The following is a 22,029-nucleotide window of genomic DNA, read 5'->3' as shown; positions in this document are numbered from 1 at the left end:
TTTGCAAGTAGATCAGTTGTCTAAATATACACAAAAAACTATTAATCTAGGACACTATAAATTATAGATAGTGATTTAGCAAATCAAACACTTATTTCTATCCAAATATCTAACACTGTTCCAAGGAAGTTCCAAAAATAAGGATCCTTGCTTTCTGCCTGTTTACATCTATTGATACATTCATTATATATGATATTCATGCCAATTATAATTGAGATTATATTCATTCCCCAGCCTCCGGCTCATTTTCTGGGTTAAAAGCAAATGGTGAGGTATTTATGCAATTTTGGAGTTAGCAAAAGTAATCTTTGACTGTCTAACACATTTCTTGTAGTTCTGAATGGATGCAGAACTTCCTTCAGCTTCAGTATGACCAGAGTTTCACCCTGGTTCTTTTGATACTTGAGAAGATACAGACAAGGCACGTTCAGGCAGAACCACGCCACAGGCATGTGATGGGCACTTGACACCTTAACCAAACTAGCGGTAGTTTGGTACAGACTGCAAAGGAGGTAACAGCCTGAGCCACAGCCAGGCCAAGAACTCCTCTAGGAAACCCACAAAAGGGCAGTGAGACATCGATGTATGTGAGCTTGGAACAGGGATCATGCAATTAACACATGAGTAGCAGTGTGTTTTTCCAAGATTCATTTATCAAGGAACAAAGAAAGTTGTGGGTACAAGAAGTCTCATGCATACCTTTCCCATTGCATGCAGTTGGAGTAGGAGCCAACCACTTTATCACGTAAATATGACAGCCTAAGCGAGCTGCCTTTGAGCTCTCCCTGCCTGGCAGCATGGCTGCACGCATGGCGCTGACCTCCCCTTTTGCTGGAACACCCCTCAAGTTCACTCATCAAGACAGAGACCTTCTACCCAAAGGTCTGTCATTACCGAGTTCAATTCGCATTCTTTCCAAGTTGCAACCGGACTGCCCACCCGTGACTCCCCTTGAGCTGGGACACCTCAAGGTTTGAGATTCCTTGCCTGAGACCAAGAGATCCTTCCTTACCCAAGGAGGAACCTCTCACAACAGATTCTTGCAAGTGACTGATAGCATGCTGAATTAATACTAATGAAATACACGTAGCTTATTCCATTAGACATAAACCATTGTCCAAGTCTGAGGCTAAGATTGGACCTAGCTGCACCTAAGCTCATCAGAAGTTTACAAAGCAAGAGGGTCCTCTCTGAAGCTCATGACTCAATGGGAGGGGCTCTCTTACCCTCTTGCATCTCCAGTCTCTGTGTAAATCGTCCTAGCCTGATTTAACTCTATTTTCCTTTGTATGTTTTGTCCATGTAGTAAGTAATTGAATGACCTTTGTTAAGTCATGCCTTTACAAATTCATATTAAAACTACCTTTGCTAGATACCTTTGACTGTGATTCTTTGAGTAATCCTAAGTCACTCATCCGCAACAGGGTGCGAGACGGCAGAAATATCCCCACTTTCTCTCCTCCTGAAGTCCACTGCTTGAGGAGGGAGACTTTCTAGGTATTCGCTGAGGCTGTAGGAACAAGGGAGGACCATTAAAAGCAGACCTGAAGGAGCAGGGAGTACAGTCTTTTAGATGCTTCTTGGGAAAAGCTGTCCTGTTTTACAGCTATTCCCCACATAGCACTAGATAGTGTCTCATAGACAATATTATTACTCGTCTGTTTTTTTCTTCAACTATTCCCACTTATCTTCAATCAACTTTTCTTCTCAGGGTGCTGAAATTGGTGAAAGCATCCATAGCTCATCCAAGAGGAACTTTACATGAAATTTGAACTTTCGAGAGTGGCTAGGGCTGTTCCCCTCTCGGGACTTGGCCCAGAGAGCAGTTTAACTGAAGGTGAAGTTTATGGGTAGAAGTAATATCTTTTATTATAACAACAATATCTTTTTATTATAACAACAAACAGCTAGAAAAAATAGACAGCTGTTTGGTATGCAGGAGCCTGACCCTAGAGAAATCAAATTTTCTCAGAGCTGCCTATAGAAATGTTTGTACAGAACAGATAGGTTCTCAGCTTCTGTCACCTTGTTTAAAACACCTACAAAATAAATTGCAGTGGTATTATAACCAGGGAGTGAGGAACCTAGCATTTAGACCTTCACTAGATTTGTAATTAAGACAGAAGTGGTGCAGCCAAAACAAACCAGATCTAAGAACTGGGAAGACCCGTCCCAGTCAAAGAAGGTCCCATCAAAGGGGAAAACTGGGAACAACCAAGAGATTAAGCCAGCAATCAGTATGTTAAATATACATACTAATGCCAAGACAAAGGAGTAGCATGGCTGGTGTTCAGGCTACAGTCAAGCAGCAAGTTGATCCAGGCAACAAGGATGATGCACAAAAAGCAGATAGAAAAGTGAAGCAGTTTGAGGAAGAAGAGACAGTGAAAGCCATAGTTAGGAGTCAAGAGAAGGAACTAAGATTAAAGCAAGGCAATCTGTTGGCTCTTTGGGAATCTCTGCCAATAAATACCAATACCTGCTGCCAGTTGCTTAGAAATCTAGGCCTGAGGTGAGATTTAGTTCCTGAGCTACCTGGGAAATGATTCACTCTCACGGTTTAACCCCAGCCAACAACTAAATACCAGGCAGCTGCTTGCTCACTCCCCAACCCCGGTGGGGTGGGGAGGAGAATCAGAACAAGGTAAAATCATGGGATAAGAACAATTTAATAATTGAAATAAACTAAAATATATTATTAATAATAATAATATAGTACTGAAAAGGGAGATAACAAAAAGAGAGAGAGCAATAAAACTCAAGGGGGGGGAACACAACAGAAACCCCCAAAACGAGTGATGCACAATGTAGTTGCTCACCACCCACTGACCAATGCCCAGCCAGGCCCCAAGCAGCTATCTCCCCCCTCGCTAACTCCCCCCAGTTTATATACTGAGCATGATGTCACATGGTATGGAGTATCCCTTTGGTCTGCTGTGCTGGCTGTGCCCCCTCCCATTTTCCTGTGCCCCCCAGCCTACTTGCTGAGAAGACCTCAGAAACTGAAAAGTCCTTGACTTAGTATAAACACCACGTAGCAACAACTAAAAGCATCAGTGTGTTATCAACACTATTGTCATACTAAATCCAAAACCATAGCCCTGCACCAGCTACTAGGAAGAATATCAACTCTGTCCCAGCAGAAACCAGGACAGTCACCCGCTGCTAAGGATGAGCTCATTGAATCTGAAACTAAGTTTATTTCATTAAGGAGGTCTGAGAGTCGTATCTAGGTGCCAAGGTTTTCATACATTTCTAACTTTATTTGCAGACTTACTAAACAGTGCTCTGAAAGAGAAGGTTGTATGGAAAATGACTTGTACTTTTGTAGCTGTTATAGAAATAAAATTAAGTTTAAGATTTAGCAGAATTGAACCTTTTGCTTCCACCTGGGCTGTATGTTTTCTTTTAATCTATTAAATTTGAAATACACCTGAGGAAGAGATACAGAACACGATTTGTCTCATACTGTGGACTGGCAAGTTCTTTCTTCCATTTCTAGCAGATGAATCATCAGAAACATGATACACATTTATATTTGCTAAAAAGATGGGGGGGTGGGGGGGTGGGAAATAGCGTCGATCCTTTCTTGGGCAGAAGTTATTGCTAGTTCCAAGGTGTCTGCATCACAAAGGAAGGTCATGGCAGCCACCGCAGCAAAATCTATTTATATCGAAAGAAGTACAATCTACAGTAGGAAGCTCTTGCAAACTAACAAAAAGGGTGATCAATGAATCCATTGTTTTTTGACAGGAGTACAAAAGTCATATTTTGAGGCATACCAAAAGAAAAAAAAAAATCAAAAAATAAGCCTGAGGTTCCTTGCACCAGAGAGTGGTTAAAAGACCTCTAGATGTTTTTCATCCATACTTCAGATAAAACTAAAACTGTGCTGGAGGGAATGTCCTCAGCAATCCTTAAGACCTCCTCAGTAAGCCTAAGGAGCTTGGTCTAGGTATAAGCTATACATGATTTAGATGTAAATAGAACATTTTCTCAAACTGTTAATGTACAGCTATACACACACAAAAGGAGTAATGAAAAACAGACTTAATTTAGACTTACATTTAGTGGTGCCTAACCCCTCAGCATAAAGGTTGGGAATTTAATAGATTTTCTCAGTTTATTCCTTTTCAGCCTAGTTTTAAAAGTACAGTTTTTCAGCTTCAGGATAACTCAGTAAGTGTCTGGTATCCTGAATCCCCAAGAGGGAGTTTACGCGCACTGGATGAACTCTGAGATTCTCCAGAAAAAAATGTTGGAATATTCAAGCTAATAAAATTTAGTTGAACTGGCTAAAATTGAAGTTGCTAAAGTTGGAACTGTTTCACTGGGAAGGTTCCCATAGAATTTGTCAATGGTTTTTAGATCCCTCTCTTTAACTCTAAATGTGAAATTGGCACCATGCCTTTAAATCTAAATTTATCTAGCAGCATTTGAATAAGCGATGCCTTCTTTTCAAGTCATTATTCAGCCAAATGCTGCTTGGACTAAACAGAAAATAGGAAGTTATTCTCTCAGTTAACATGACAACTTACATTATTACGCTCAAGATACTGCGTAAGTGTTGGCCAGATTGAAGCCTGAAGCCCAGTTTAGTATGTTGCTGAGAGTGACCATTGATTTTAAAGAAAACTTAGGGTAAACACACCACAGATAATAGCCAGCACCTTATATATTCAAAAGCAATTATGGAAGACAAAAAGAAAGATTGAAAAATTAAAATAACTTGATCATGATATAAAATAAATGTTATGCTAACATAATTATATACATTAAGATTATTTATTGGGTAATCATTTCAATGTCTTATATTTGGTAAGCTAAAGCATAGCAAGAATTACATTATAACTTGAGAAAGCCAGATCGATCAGTCTTGGATCTGGATTCAACCTGAAATATTGCTGACTGGTATTTCATTTCTATTTTCTCTTTGTTTGCTTTTTTAAAATACAAAAGCATTCTTTTTTTGTTGTTGCTCCAAATACTTCCAGCCTGTATCTTCACTGTGTCAACAAGTAACACTAACTCCCCACCTGAATGCTATATTAGGGCATTATATATGTATATGTATGTATTTTGAAATATATATATTCAAAATATAGCCAAGGGAAAGAAATTTAAATTAAAAATTAGAATGTTGGCACAAAAAATGTATATGAACTAGTTCCATATAGACTCAAATAGGTATGTGCTGGATTTTATATATATATATATATATGTATATTCATCAATACATTGAGGAATCTATACCCAAAAAGTAGAAGAAAAAACGCATCAAAGTCATACAGTTTTGAACAAGCTTTTGAAATTAACATTTCAGTAAAGTATCTCCACTACTTTTGACTTAAAGGTTGGTCCAGTTATAAAATTCCGTCCAAATATAAAATTGCTTTCAATAACCAAGGAACTGGATTCAGTGATGAATAAAACTTCTAGTCCTTAGGTTTGCTTCACTGATAGGCGCCTAGAGTCAGAAGACCTCTGCAGAGTTTATAGTCAGAGGCATAAACTCTGCAGGAGTTCAGTGTTGTCAGGTAAAGGAATAAGGCATATGTCATGAAGCTAGAACAGTTTCAGTTCCATATCTAGGCAGCATGAAGTGACTAAAAGCTCAATTTTGTTTCCATTCACCTTTACTGTCTCTTTCATGTCCCACTGTGAGGATTCAAAACACTCCTCAAAGCAAAACAAAACAACAGAAAAAAAGAAAAGAAAAAAAAACCCACCATACTGCAGCTTAAACTTGGTTAGGAATGAAATAAAATTAAATATTCAAGGATATGTGGCTGCATACAAAAGCCAAAGTCCACCTACTACACAGATATGAAGAAGCCCAGGGACACGTGCTCCATGCTGTCTATCTGTGGTGGATTTGGCCGATTCTTCAAGTAGGTATTTATTGGTAAAATGCCTACACTCCTGCAAGGGTCAACATTGTTACAGAGTTGAAAAATCAAAACCAAACAAACAAAAGGAGAAAAAAAATAAAAGCCTCACTTTTACTAGTCTATGACTATTCCGAGCCCAGAAATTAGTGTTTGATTCAATCAGCCTCTGAAAGGTAGAGTGAATGGATCAAAAGAGTGAAAACTCACTACTTTATGATGTGTTTGATATTTAATTCTTCCTAAGCACAATTAACCTCAAAATCTCCTTTTCAGTCAGTTAAAAAGATACACTCTAAGTAAATTTGCTCTTTAAAGATTTTTCTCAACAATTAACTCAAGGGTTTTTTCTTCCTTCTCTAAATTATCCAAACTTTTTTTGTTTGGGTTTTTTTTATTGTCTTATATATAAAAGATAAAATTTAACATACTTATTAAAACACAGGGAAAAGAACTGATAGCAGTATTCTTGGCTCAGCTTCAGCCATTCTATGAACAGATGTAAAGTCAACTCCTTATTTTATGCTCTCTATTACAGACCATTTTAATCATTAAAGAGGAAAATAGCACACAGTTTCAGAGGTGAAAAACATGATTACTTCCCAGAAGCAAATGGGATGTGCAATTGAAGAAACTTAAGTCTACTCCTGTCTTCCTGCTATCAGAGGTCTGGCTGTAGGTGAAAAGCTCCCTTGTGGCAGACCTAAAGTGAGATTAACAGCTCTCTACCTTTGTTTTGGGTTGCCATGCCCACTTATTTACTTACAAAAAAGCCAGGTTTAGGGACATTTTAATCCAAATGCTATAGCAATCATTCCCTTGAGGCAGAAAATAGTGGCTACCTCTGACCTTTGCTCATATCAACCAGCAGCAATCCATAATTTCTATTCTGAATCATTGTTCTCCAGATACAGCCCCAGTTCTGTAGATAGGACCTCAATTCCTTGTTCCTGGTGCATCCATGGGCATTTGGCTGAATTCAAACTCTCTTGTTGTCTGCTTCCCAAACATTTCAGATTGCTCTGTATGATTAACTCATCTTTGTAATTTACCACTCTGTGATTTCCAGTATTTGCCAACCTCCTTGTGGCATCAGCCAGCAGTATGATCAGTGATTTGTTGACCAGAATAAATATATTCTTAAAAAAAAAAACCAAACCAAAAAAAACCACAAACCCACAAACATTTCCATCCCTTTTTTATCCAAATCAATTTTTCTTAAAATTTTTCTCATAATTTTTCTCACCTTTGGGAACTTCCTGACATACTAAGTACATCTAATATTCATTTTACTGGTTCCAAGTGTTATGTTTGACCATATGGAATAAGAGCTTGCCAATATAATGGGTTGGTTCCATGGTAATACCATAATGGAATCCAAAAGAGTTATTTGAGAGTGAAGTTAATATTTTTTGTGTTAGCAAATAATCATTAGAAATTTAATGGGGTTTTTTTACCACTGGTTGAATAATAGTACCAGCATATGTCTCTAAAACCAGTGTCACAAATAATTTTTCTGTTCTTAAAGAGCAGATGCTTTCTTCTCTCCTGTGCTTTGTCTTCAGTTTATGTTTAGTTCTGATTCTTGAAGTGCTTACACACGACCATTTTAAATTACTCCATCCCCTGCTCCACTGTGGTTTGTTGTGTATGTAGCACTGTAGCATTACATCGACACAACATGCTGCACTACCTATAGAGTCTCACTTATCACTACATCTGTGCTTTCTCTGTGAGTTTGTTGATTGTTTCCCTTTCATTGTTTCTCTGTCCTTTTTGAATATTCTCCTTTCATTTGTGGGCCATTCACCATCTTTCATTAGACATCTTAGTCTGCCCATTACTATTGATTCTAAAACATGTGACATGCATTAGCTGCATTATGAATTGTGAAAATGCAAATATCCACCCAAAGCATCAGTTCCTGACTACTTAACATGGCTGTAATCATCATCCTTTAAAAAAAAAAAAAAGAAATCATTAATCTGCTGAACCATCTGTGCTCATTCTGAACTATCCTCAAGTTACATTTTGTAAGTTACATAGTTCTGAGAAACGAAATTTTACAAATTTTGGAGAAGATAAGCTGCACTGCCAAATCCTTAAACAATAAAAAAAAAAAACATCTTTAGTATCAGTTAAATAATTTTATTTTTCGTTCTTAAATTCAGTATCTGACTCATCATGACTAAGATGCCTGTACTGTTAAATACCACACAGAAGGCATTTCTAAAATCTATCCAGTATTAAACTACAACCATTTTTCAGTCTGGTTGACAAAAATCACATTGTATAAATTTAGTCTTTGAAATTAAGCCATGCACTTTTTATGAAGGACTTTTATCCAAAATGCTAGAAATTTTAAAGGAAATAAATCATCTTAATTTCTAAAATTAATAGGTGCAAGATTTATTCTTAAATCATGGATACTCCTTTCTAATTAAATTCAAATGTGTTTAATGCATCTCAGGAGTGTTAAGATAATAAGTAATCCTTTTCTGGAACTTAACATCCCCGATCCCTGTCAATAATTATATTGGGTGACTAATAAAATATGATGCCAGGCATTTTTTAAATCTTTATCTTCTTCCTCTGTCTCATTAGCAAAATGAATAGGTTTGCTCCACAGGCACCACCTAATCTGGAGAATTCAATGTTGTTCAAGGACATTGCAAATAAATTTCAGCAGGTATTCCTTCATGCGACGGTCACACATAACACACTTTTACAATACTCACCAGTTGCCATGCTAAAGCTTCTCTTTGCTGTATAAGCTTATTGCTAGTGTCAAAGGCCAGACAGCCAAAAAAGGCCACTGCAACTGTCAAGTCTGATCTCCCAACCAGGAGAACCTTATGCAGTTATCCCGTCAAAGTCTACACTCTACATAGAGCTCCAATGATCAGTATTTGATCCACAGAACACGTAGCACTCACGCATTCCATCAGTGGTCTATCAGAAAATGCTGACATCGCAAGAAGAGATTATTTTATAACATAAGACAATACTTATTTTCAGAAACTGGACTCAGATCTAGCAGGCCTTTTAACAAAAATCATGCCAGTAATGTGAAATTAGCTAATTTGTTCTTGAGAGTTTAACTTCTTTTCTCAAGTAGATATTACATTACAGTAATTACACCTCCAAGTAACAAAAATGTGGCAGGATCATCAACCCCTGGGATGATATATCGTCCTCTGGCCCTCATATAAAAGCAAGAATCATCTCTAGTGCCTTTAACTTTTGGGTATATCTAAGTATTCAAATGGAGGACTACAGATATTTCATACTGTCTTGAAGGTAGGAGTGTAGAACAAGGAATAGGTTGTGATTCATCCAACTCTAAAATATTTTCATCTTCCTAATTTTAGGTCCTGTGAGCCACACACTAGATTCAAATTATACCCACCCTGCCAGAAACAGAAACTGCAGAGATACCCCATGCTGAATGTTCCAGATATGCCCATGCTACAAGGCACACATAAGATATTTGACCCTATTTTATATGTGGTGTGTCGCATAGAGTATCTTGAGTTGGAAGGAACCCATACTCCCTGCTTCTCACAGAACTACCTAAAACTAAACCATATGACTAAAAGCATTGTTCAGATGCTCCCCGAACTCTTGACAGGCTTGGTGCCATGACAACTTCTCTGGGGAGCCTCTTCCAGTGACCACCCACCCTCTCCATGAGGAACCTTCTCCTAACATCCAGTGTGAACTTCCCCTGATGCAGCTTCATTCCATTCCATAAGGCACAACTTTGAAAGTCATTATCACACTGCACCTGCTTAGGTTTTTTGCAATTTTATTGAGCCATAGCCCTTGGCCTGGGCAAGAAGAAAGGTCAATCTACGCAACACACAGTAAAGCATACAGCTGTCCTACAAACCTCCAAATCCAAGGTTTGCCTAGAGACTACTGTCCACATGCTTCTCGTCTGTCATTCACTTTCTTCACTTCCACCTAATCTGACTCACATACAGAGGTTGTTGCCAAGGACTGTGCCTTGAATGCCAGGCCAAACTTCAAAAGAAGACTGAAAAAAACACGTGAGAAAATATCTCATAAAGATCAGCCCTTCTTCCTGAAGTCAGCTCAAACTAGGCAGACACTTATCAGACACCGAAAGACACAGTTCTGTACCTTCCTGTGTTCCTTGGGACACCTGGAATCTCTCAAAGTACATTCAGACTAAGTACAAGCAGAGACCATGCTTAGCCTGTTCCCTGGATCAGGCTGTCACTGCCCTGAATGTCCCAATAGGCCCCAGCTCCGCCAGGAACCTCCACCTATGCCACATCACCTCTGGGTAGGTGGCAGAGATTAGCCACATCCAGCTAAGAAAAGCCCTCACCCTGCCTGATCCTCACTGAAGATGCTGGGGAATAGGAATTACTCTGTGTATGAGGGTGTTGCAGAAGCTTTCAGGGCTGTGATCTGCCTCTGTGGCTGGGCTTGTATCCACCAGGATTCTAAAGTGAGCCTGGAGCTGTGGGCAACCCTGTGGGAAAGTTCCTATGCACACATCTCTCTAAATGAGGGACATGACAGTCTATATTCTCATTTTTTAAAAGTCTACTATCACAGTTTAAGAGTGGTGGAGTACAGCTGCTATGATGTCCAGGCATATCCCTTTCCCCTGATCTCATAAAGCTGAGGATGCCACCAGCTACGTTAGAAATGTTGCAGATGCTCTCTCTGCCCTATTTTCTGCCTGGATTGTCTAGTCAAATAGCATTGATACCTGAAAGTCTCTTAACAGCCTGATATCTGAGGCTGCTTTCTGGATTGGAGGATTCATGGAGGCCCCTGAATTCAGAATAGGTCAACTATGGAAGTTGCCTGTCAGTTCCCCCAGTGACATGGGTTTAGTATATGCCACCATGGATAACATGATGCCACCATCTTACTCTGTCTCAGGTTTTCCTATGCTCCAGACAGAGGTGTGCAGGTGAGGTCAGAAGTACTCCATGACAATGCCACTACTCCCTGGCCTGTGTGTTTGCTATTCCTGCACTAAATCCCATCCACAGCATGCATGAAGTCATCCCAAGCCCTCTCACTGTTGGCTGAATCCTACACATGCAAAAGACGTGTCTCCTGGTATTTCAACAGGGGAGCAGTAGAAGGGAAGGTCTGCCTACATTACTGGCCTTCAAGTTGCATTTTGAACTTGTAACTGTAAGATGTCTTCTTTGCCTGACCAGGTGTGCCCTGCTTTTCTACCTGCTGCTAATGACTGAAATGAGAGGAGTGGGACAACTCCCAGCCTTAACCACGTAAGGTTGAAAGTGTCAATATTCATCCTTTCATCTCCATCAGTGTATGATAATGGTCATTGACCCCATTTCTCATCAAAAATGTGGTCATGCATGGCTCAACCTGTAATAATGACTACCTGACATAGGAGAGCATCTTCTCCCTGGCCCAAAGAAATAACCATACCTTTGGCCTTGCTATAGGTGTCCTACAGCTTTATAACCTCTAGCCAGTTGCCCCGATTTTCCACATGTTCTGCATTGATATGGCTGTTGCAGTCAGGCTTTCCCAAAAGCTCACCTTGTAGAGAAAAAAAAGCATAGAGCTCCATATGGCTCCATCACGTGACAAGTTCAGAACTGCTGATGAGCTTAGCTCACCACAATATGCTGGCTCTGTATCATACATGGGAGGATAGAAGGCTGCAGAGTTTTTAGAGAAGCACAGAGACAAGGAGTTTCTTCAGTGTGAAAGTAGATAGACCATTCATTCATTCTTCTTTGAAGCATGCTCCCTACAACTGGTTAATGATAAACTTGCAGAATCTAGTTTTTCTATTTCAATACTGATAAGGTTACAAAGATGTCATCTGTTTGCAACAGATGGTCTTTTGTTTCTAGACCATGTCATTCTGCGAGTAATCACTTATTTAAACGGTAGGGATAGTACAGAGTTAAGTGTTTCTTAGCATACACTCATATTGTTTTGTATCTTTTGTGTTGATACCTCCACACTTTCTGTAAAATTGCTTTTAGAGAAACAATATTTTTCGTATTGTTTATTAATTTGCCAAAAGCTAAACATTAAAAGCATACATTAAAAGTCACCATAAGATACACTGGGAAACCTGGATACAAAGGAGTCACTTCACCCTAAATAGTAAAAACAAGCAACCACAGGAAATAACTCTGCAGTTTGCAGCCACTGGTATTGCATAGGATGTAGTTTTCTTGGAAGTACCAGTAATGCTGCATAGCATATGACTGAATTTTACTATCTAGGTAGTCACATCTGCACTGAACACTGTTTCTATAGCCTGCCAGGCCACCACCTCACACTGCATTCTATCCTGTTATCATTGTGGGTATCCAAGTGCCACAACTCTGGGCACACACTGACCTGATAGCATCGCTTTTTTAAAACCCTAGCCCACAGCATGCTTCGTTCTGTTTATAGTTCCATGCTCCCAGAATTAGCATAATTGTAATATAATTTCAGACCTATTTGCTGTCTCATTGTGTACTAACACCTGGATATCATCAACAAAGTAGGAAAACAACCAACCTCTCTCAGATGGGTCATCTTCACACTTGAACTCTGTTACCAAAGTGACATTTAGTCTTAAACGTATTCAGGCTGCCAGGAAATCCGTGAAGGAAATCATTACTGAACATTGCTGTTGTCCCAAACACTATATGCTATGGCATATGTTTGGATTTTCTGTTGTAGTGGTAAAGGTAGCACAACAGTCAGCTCGTGACCTTTCCAAGTTCTCTTCACCTCACACACCACAGTAAAACACTAGCAGCACCTTAGTGAGAGACAATTTTCTAATGTCTGAAATGCCAGCCATACTCCTCCCTTCCTCTGTCTTACATCCCCACCATTGACTCCCATCTTCAACACCATCACTACACAGCAGGATCTGCTGGTACCTCCTCTACCCTTCATACTTTCTGATTGTACCTTGAGTTGCGACAGGTTTGAGGAAAGATCAGCTTTCCTGTCAAATAGCTCTGAAGGAAGCCTCAAATTCCTTCTCTGTGGCCTAAAGAACCTTACAGAATATCTGAATAAAACCCTATTGTCTGTGTTATAAAATTTATCACATAATTTGGCACTTGTGAAGTAATCCCACGGCAGACGCTGTACAATTCCAACTTCCCTACATCTAATTGATTTTTTTATTACTTCAGGCTAATAATCTCTATAGAGCTTCTGAAAAACCCAAGTGAGGATTTCATTTTAGCACTTTGTAAAAGTACCTGAGCAAGTACCTCTCAGGCTGTAGCACTGATCCTGTTCAGCTTTGTTCTTGTTCAGTTTGCTCCCACTATCCCTTCAGCAGTATCGACACAGCAATATATGGCCAGACAGACCTGGGGAAAATAAAGTAGCAGAAATAAAAAATTTAACCAGAATGACTTCTCTGAGCCAGTTCATTCCGTGTTCACACAGCAGGAGGAGTGAAATAAGTAAGCAGACTAAGCTACTCCAGCCACCACTGTAATAGAAAAGTTTGTGAGCTACAGTGTACACTCAAAACAATCACAAATATGTTCCACTATCTGGCCGATGCAGTTTTTAGTACTGAGAGTAACAGAAAAAGTGAGAAACTATACTGTCCTTTTGCTCTGCACATGCACAACCCTCATAAAGGATTCATGAGTCAAGAAATAACTATAGACCATAATTTTCAGATAGTTCTTCCTGCCCTATGTTATGGAGTAATACTTACGCACAATGTCAGCAGGACAAATTTATTGCATTTTTGGAAGAATTTTTTTAAATATTCACTCACAAAATAGATATTAAAGTGTACATTTTCACATCATTAAATGAATGTACATATTGTATGCGTACTTACACATAATGTGTGTCTGTGTATTTATATATCTATTTATATGTATGTGTGCTTATTTTTAGTTAAAGTTCTCTGAAATACAGTTACCCTGCCATAGTTCTAAAATGAGCTGGTGCAGAAGACAGCATTGCATAGCGTCCTCTACAGAATTCCTTTACAAGAGCCAAAATACACTGATTTGTATGCTAAGTTAATTTAAATCAAGGTACTAGTATTACCTTTTTTGTTTGTTTTTGACAAAATCACTGTCTATTGACTCTTCTGAAAATGGTATTTTTGCCCTTATAAAGGAGCAGCAGCTTATAGTATTCTTTCATATAAGTTTCTGTGAGTATGTATATGAAAGAAAGAAAAGCATAGTTTAATTACTGTTGGAGTGTCTCTTCAGTTTATCATTTTATTATGGAGTTTATATTTTATTTACTTAAGAAGAGCATTGAAGCTTGTGCCCCAAATAAATGCTTTATTTTAACACAGAGGAAATACTTACATGTCTGAAACATTTAAATAAACTGAAAAAACATGATTATATACAAATCTGAAATATACATAAACTAAAGCATTACCTTAGTTATCTACCTCTGTTAGATGCATCACTGCATACACAAAGCCCCATACCCCTAATCAATGTCTTCACTGCAACTACACTCGGGGGGGGGGGGGGGGGGGAAAAGGGAGTTTTGACTGCATAGAAATATGCTAAGAACTTCACAATGTGACCTATAGTTTTTACTGAAATAAATTAATGGATGGCATGCAGATGCCAAGATTAAACAGAGTAATAACAAAACATTAGTAAGCACTTTTAATGTAATTAAATTTTTGATGTATTACCATTTTTAGTGTGTAATTATTTTTGAAGGAACTGAAGGGTAATACTGGATCACACCCTTACTCAACCTAGTTACTAAATAATAAAATGCAACAATGTTTTTAAATTCTATTGCAGAATAATAGTGTATTGTCCATCACAGATAATGATGGCAAGATTTTTCTCATCTGATAATCACTCATAGTGATTACCTAATAAAAGGACAATCCTTGGTACTGTAAGAACCTATGGTCAGTCCAGAATGTAAGCAAGCATGGAAACGTGCTATATAAAGCATCTCGGCTTGAAAGTGACCTTGAATCTCTGTTTCCTTATTGCTGGAGGTTGGGATTGTTCCATGGCTACATTCCCAGTCTGCATCAAGGGGCTGCTGGTAACATCAATCTTAAACACTGGCCTTTAAAACAATTTTTGATGTTGGCCTTGAACAGGTCTAATAATTTTGCTTAATCACTTCTGTTTCTACACAAAAGCTGGGATCTAGGCTGACTTCTAATTTTTCATTCTTGTGAAACCCAGCCACAGGCTTTCTGTCTGCCATCAAATATCTGGAATCACAATTAGATTAAATATGTCAGATGCCTTGTGACACCCAGTCATCTTTATTGTATAGAAGTTCACTTTCAGCCTAGAGCAGAATAAATTCCATTTGACTCAGAGGTCAGTACGTGGGAAGAAAAATAAGAAGTGTGTTCACTTGCATATTCAAATATGCTAATTTGGATGCATCCAATTTGCGTTATTTGTCTCCTAATGAGAATGACCTTTCTGCTGATAGGAAAAAGCAATTGAACTTGGGCAGGTGAAAGTTATGGAAGAATAAAAAATTCCAAATCTCTAACAAAAGAGGTCAACTGCCTGCTTCTGTGAATTAAAAAAAAAATAATTGAGGTCAAATTGAACCCTAAATCCCAGTGCTCTTTCATCTTTAGGGACACCCAGATTAGGGTCACTACCTGAATTTCGCTGCTCAGACATATCTCTAATAACACTTCTTGCCTAGTACCCTTCCTCTTCACCATCCTTTACAAAGAACATCTGAAGAGTTCTCCCACCACTAACGTGGCAGGCACAGCTTAACGCCATAACATCTTTATAATTAGCTTACATAACAAAATTCGAAGCACCAAAACTCAAAGACTGACTAGCCCAAGGCTACAAAGAGGATGTTATTACATCAGGAATGGAACTTATTTGCATCTAGTCTTACATCCTGTGTTCAAACACGTAAGATCAAGTTTCTTTCAGTACTGAAACTGAAATGGAAAGAAGCCATGATCAGTTTACAAAGTAGCATTAGGATCACATAGCCTGTGTTCTACTTCTGTGAACACCAAAGAAGGAAACGAGTCCTGCACGTAGGCAGCTCACCTATAGACAGGTAACGTCATCATTATTACCATTTTACTACACATTTAACTGTCCTCTTCACTGAAAAAAAACCCCAAACCACAAACATATATGGTCAAATTGCCAGTATGCTTCTATTCCTTTCAAGCTTAATTTTTCATCTGCAGACCTGAAAACCAGGCAGTAATGTCATGACATAGTTAGTAGGTCTTAGAACTAGAACCACTCACGTCCAGAACTCAGGATTAATTAAAGAGCTATGAATTCAAACAAACATCTTGGCATGGCTTATAAGCAAGGGCACAGTTATTTATTCTTCTTGTTGTTTCTTTTTCATTATGGTGCTGCAGGAGTTGCCCATCAGGGATCAGGGCACCATATTGTGAGGATTTATTTATACACTTAATGAAAATATGGCACCTGCAGTTAAGAATTTACAACTGCAATTATAAGACAAAGAATAAAACTGTCTCTTCAGTCAATTTCTGCAATCATAATATTCTAAATGACACTAACACATACCTCATTTTAAGTGTGTGCTTTCCCATGATTATATATAGAATGGGCTGCAGTAAGCTTAACACAGCCACTCTGAAAGTGCATCCAGACAAACATGGGTTGTCCTGAAAATAGATATCTTACCTTTGCTATCAGTAAGCAAGGAGGAAATTTCCACTTAGAAAACAAAATTCAAGAACCAGCCAGCTCTCTAGGCCTATACATACATATCCACTTGCATAGAACTTTGTTCTTAATGTTAGCTTACTTGCTAGTATGCTATTTTTTGCAAAATTACACAGGAGAGCAAAAAAGACAAACCCTTTCATGATAAACAATGTAATTACACGAAAAGGGCAGCTTTTGCAATTGTTCCTCTTTTCACCTGTGTTTCAAATCCTATTCCACATTGGGCACAGGTGCAACTGCTTACAGATTGGGCAACAGAAGGACCAGCTATAGTTGTTGGAGTAACGAATTCTCCTTTAAAGCAGCATGCGAAATAACTGTCCTGCTAGTAGGCTACTCTGATGTGGTAATGTTTGTAACCTGCTAATGGTGTAGTTTTGTAACTGATGTAGGGGGACCTTAGTCTGTGCTATTATTGGAAAGAGCAGTTCTTTTTCCTATTGCTAACTACTTCTTTCTGTAGCTGAACCAGGAAATTAATCCAGCTCAATTGAAAAGCTTATTAGTTTCATTTGAATCAAATTTTGTATTTGGTGGATTATGTTACAAGTCCTGGTGTTAACATAAAGAACAATAAGGAAATGTGTTACCTGGGTAAGCGTACAGCAGATTGAGGTTGTCCTAAAGTAGCTGCAAAACTGCAATCGTAAAAGATAGTGACTGTTTGAAAGGGATGTTAAGAGGTGTAGGAGTAGATTAGGGTGGTTTCTATTGTCAGACACATGCTAGGCACAAAATATGTAAATGTGAGGTTACCCAAGCTCATGTGCAGGTAGTTTTGTTTCACTGCTTTGTCTTTGCATACAAGTGGCCTAGGTATCTACAGTGCGGTTGCTTGCATCTAAGCCAGTTGTGCAAGATCCCTTTTGAATCAGTGGAAGTCTAACCATTGTGTCAATGGAGTCTGAGGCGCTGTCCATCTTTTCCTGAAGCAGAAGCCTAAAACGGAATAGATTTTTCTCTAAAACTCACTATTTCTCAGTTTGACTATAAACAGAGAACAGCATGACTACCTTTGCTCTAGTGTCTGTCTAAACTGAGGGAGAAGAACTCTATCTTGTCCATCAGGGTCAAACCAATTTCAAAGTACTCTGAGAGAAGAGCCTTTAACTAAAGATATGGTATGCACAGTCCACTGCTGCACTCTGGTTATGGCCAGGTAAGTAGAGCTCTTGACCAGGAACTGTTATCTTAAATTAATACTATATTACAAACAGGTCCTACAACACATTACGTTATTGAGATTAAGATGTAGAATAGCAACCAATATGTATAAATTGATATCATTGTTATAGTACAAGTCACCAGATCCAAAGTTTGCTGTCATCCTGGAAAGACCTCCAAATACTTCATTGTATTTGGCTCAGATACATACTACATTTTGCATGTTTAACAAAGCCTCAGGAAAAATGCAGTAAGGTTTTGTTAAGAGCTAGGAGCACCCTCCTGAGCTAGAAAAAGCTGCTGGAAATTAATTTTCCCTGAAAACAATTACCTTGCACCATGTCTAAAAAAAGACAGTAGTGGGACAAACAGTAACACTGCACACTACTACTGGTACAATTTTTCCGGTGTCAGTGGCACAATACTTATTCTTGCCAGTGTTTTCACTTTTATAGATAAAAAAACAGGTAAAAGGTGATTTTAACAAAGTAGCAGTAACTTTAGTAATTTTAGGGGATTTGTTTGTTGAATTCAAGCATTCACATTCTGGAGTGTCACTCCTATTTCTGGCTATTTGGTTTTTTTGAAGTTGCCTTGAAAGAATTAAAGAAGTAGCTAATAAAAATAAAGGCTGATCTTCAGGGAATAGAATTATAGTTGATATGTTAAAGGTAAGCAATTACCAACAAAGGAGAAAAAACAGACAGAAATGTCCCTTGTTAAATATTTACTTTAAAAAAAAAAACTACCTTATAAATGACAGTATAATAGAAGTGCTCCTTAGATAAGGTCGGTGTTCAGCATAGAGTTAAGCCTCCCAAAGAGACTTACATTTCTTGGCACAGAAAGTTTGATTACATAAATTTCATATAGGAAATGCAAAGTGCCATAATGTGGGACTTTGATCAATGATGCTATGCTGATTTATAATTGTGGGGTTTTTAACTGTGATGTGCACATAGCACTAATTTAAAAGCTCATTTGAGTTGCAACCTACCTCTTCCTTTTAATAACAAGAAAGTAATCTGATTACATTTTTTCAGTCATCTTTGTGTCACGTATTAGATAATCTCCTTATAGTTTAAAACTAAAAATGCTAATGGATTGGGGAAATGGATTTTTGCTTTCACCCAGCATATCTGTCTTTTTTATGCTTGTCTTTTGGATCATTTATCTAAATAATAACCTTTAGTACTCACTCCTTCCTTCCAATGAACTAGATATTAATGATTAAAGTCAGTGAATAGACATCTTCTTCCTACTCTAGTTTTGCCAGCTGAGGTTACCACTTTCAGCTGCTCTTTTTTTTTTTTTTTTTTTTTTTTTTTGAGAAGGAGGTGGAGCTACAGGTATCCCCTCCATCCCTTTGCAGAGCAACTCATATGTTTACTTCCTAATCTGTCAGTCAAAACAACCTAAATTAGCTTAAACTACCTGTAGGTCTCCCTTAATGAATATCACCAGCCAGCACTAACCGAAAGGGCATTGATCTCAGCAACTAGAAAAAAGCAATTGTATGAAAACTTAGCAAACAGCTTTCAGTCAGCAAATCTGTTGGGGCAGCCCCAGAAAAGAGGCAGTAATAAGCCCCCTCAGGGAAGGTGCGGGTGGTAACTTCTTCAGCAGGCAAACCTGGAGATACAGGAGGATATATTTGCATGCCCTTAATCTCAGAATGATGGAAGATAACTCATTTTGTACAAAAGCAGCATGGAGAAGATAAATAAACAGCCCAAGGTCAGGTACAAAAATTATGGCAATTGTGGGAGTAAGTGCCAGGACAGAGTTTTTGCTAGAGTATTTGTGTAGTGCAGTTCTCATGACGCCTGACTTAATCTGTACAATGACCAAGCTTTCAGAAACTGCCTAGTACATACCCTCAGGGGGGAAAAAAACCCAAAACGAACAAGATTCTGAGCAACAGGGATGTATCCTTAAAACACTAAGGAAATCACTTTCCTCACCTACTACATCTTCTGAAACAGATGGAATTTGAAGCACATATGAAAAGCCAACAACTTTGTACTGCCTTGAGACTTCAGAAAACATTTTCCAGAGCAAAAGTATCCTTCCACAGACAATCTCTCCCAGCAGACCAAATTTCAGTCCTGCTGACCCCAGTGGTGACAGTATGACACGGGAAAACAATACCCCAAGTAGATGGATGCTGTACTGGAGACTCACAGCACAGTCTTCAAGTAACTTGCACTGTTCTGAGGCTCCCACTGCTTAGAATAAATTCATTCCGGCAGGAAGCTTTCCATCTGCATAGTCAAAAAAGGCTTTGGATGTAAAGCAATATTCTTACATGAATCAGGCTGTTTTCTCCATTGATAAGAACAAAGAATGACCCTTTGAGCTTAGTCTAAAAGTCTTTCTGGTGCTGCTTTGGTATTTCCTGTGGTGATAAATAGCACAATATTCTCAATAGTTGCAAATTACAAAAGAGCCAGAATATACATACCTATGTGTATTATGTAGTCACTAAATCACATTTTCATGGCATGTGGGAGGTGACCAGGAGACAACAGCAGATCTGCTGAGGGGAAAAATATATATATATATCTCCATGAGTATAATTTAATAGGAAGGAAATCTGTTAACAAAGATTATCTCAGCAGGAAGCAAAATTCTACTGGAGCAACAATTCTATATGAACTTCCATTTCCAGTGAATCATGCCATTATGTTCATTTTCATTATACATGCAAAACCTGCCCTTGCGGCTTGTTCTTTGCTGCAGGATCACTGTCAAAACAAAGAACAATTACAAAATGTTCCTTCAGTTCAGAATTCTTATTTAGTAAGTGATGCCCATATGATGCAGAGCTCTAAATGTGAAATTTGTAAAATGGAAACTGGATTTCTCCCCTTTTCTGGTATTTAGACAACACAGGAAAGTTGGAAGAGTAGTGGGCAGGAGTTTCTAATTACTCACATTTTAGATTTTAAGAAAACTGTATTTACCAGGTAATTGAAGACAAACTGATAAACATAAAATAATAAACCAAAGTATTGTAGAATAGTATCCAAAATATTTGTTACAATGTATTTACTTAGATATGGCATCACTAGATTTGAATGCTGAATTAGTCTCTCAAGCAGATTGATATTCCTTTCAATATTAAATTTTCTTGATTACATTTATATTGTCTGAAATATTGCTTTCATTCTTAGTGTTTTTACTTCACAAACAGGTGATAATAATTCTATTCATACTTTTTTTGCAAAAGTAGCATGCCCATTTTCACTCAAATTTGGAATTATGGAGTTCAACAAAACACATGTTTTCCACATATTGCTTTGTGACATGGAGTACTGAAGAAGGCAAATACTGACATTTTCTCTCCCTGAAGATATGTGAAATCTCCCATTACTGGGAAGCTCTGTTGCCCTGAATGACAAATTACATGATGAGACAGAAGGAAGATGCAAATCTTGGAGTTTTAAAAGCATCTAATATTTTCTCAAATTATATTCAGCTGTATTTATCTAGCATTCTGGCATGCTGCTGGATTACTGTTATCAATAAATCTATAAATAGGATGCAAAATGCATGTGAGCTGTCTGTGCATGAATAAAGAGCGGCCCAGCAATAAATTATAGCATAATATATAGTTGAAAATGTAGCAAAAGGAATGTCTTGACAAATCAATGCAACATATCTTGTCACTGAGAGTGAAAGATTCATTATGCATCAGCCTTGAGAAAGCTGCATTTCTGAAGAATGGGTCATCTAGGGCATATGATGTAATGAGAGAATATGGAAACATGCATAAAAAGACAAAAATAATCTTCTGAATAATAGAGCCATATTAAATTTTCAGGTGAAATATAAGTCCTATGCAGCACTTCGTTGTTCAAGAGAGGTCAGAAGTGCAACGCCAAAGAACAAAATAATAAAGCCTGACTTCCTATGAATTTGGTCCCCACAGGAGACTGAAGAGTAACCCTTTTTCTGAAACTGGGTTATGTGCGCTGGCTTTCATGTGCGTTTTCTGGTGTTTGCTAAGGTCTAAGGTCATCTTGTGGCACTTCTTCAGCTGAGAAATTCCTTCCTCTACCCAGCTACTATTTTGATGAAACTTGGGGAAATTCAGCATTTTGAGGAACTGTGGGCATCTGCCAGACATGACTGAAACTGGCACTAGATTTCAAAGTTGGTGGGAGGAGAGGACACAGACACAGGGCAAGGCACACACGGCAAGCAGGTTGCATAAGCCTAGAGTACAGCAAAGAGACTAAAAATAAGACCAACCAATT

General features: G+C 38.3%; 1 long non-coding RNA gene across 1 annotated transcript; it reads right to left on the bottom strand.

The window, feature by feature from the left end:
• Positions 1-283: 283 nt before the first annotated feature.
• LOC129784593 (uncharacterized) lies at positions 284-20,309 on the bottom strand. Its single transcript, XR_008747495.1, has 3 exons — positions 20,232-20,309; positions 13,148-13,249; positions 284-1,510 (listed from the first exon to the last, which is right to left on the bottom strand). It is a non-coding gene; the product is annotated as an uncharacterized LOC129784593 (long non-coding RNA).
• Between the last annotated feature and the right edge of the window lie 1,720 nt (positions 20,310-22,029).

Source organism: Falco peregrinus, chromosome 5, assembly GCF_023634155.1.
Source record: "Falco peregrinus isolate bFalPer1 chromosome 5, bFalPer1.pri, whole genome shotgun sequence".
Classification (NCBI taxonomy): Eukaryota; Metazoa; Chordata; class Aves; order Falconiformes; family Falconidae; genus Falco; species Falco peregrinus.
This window is presented reverse-complemented; position numbering and strand designations above follow the sequence as displayed.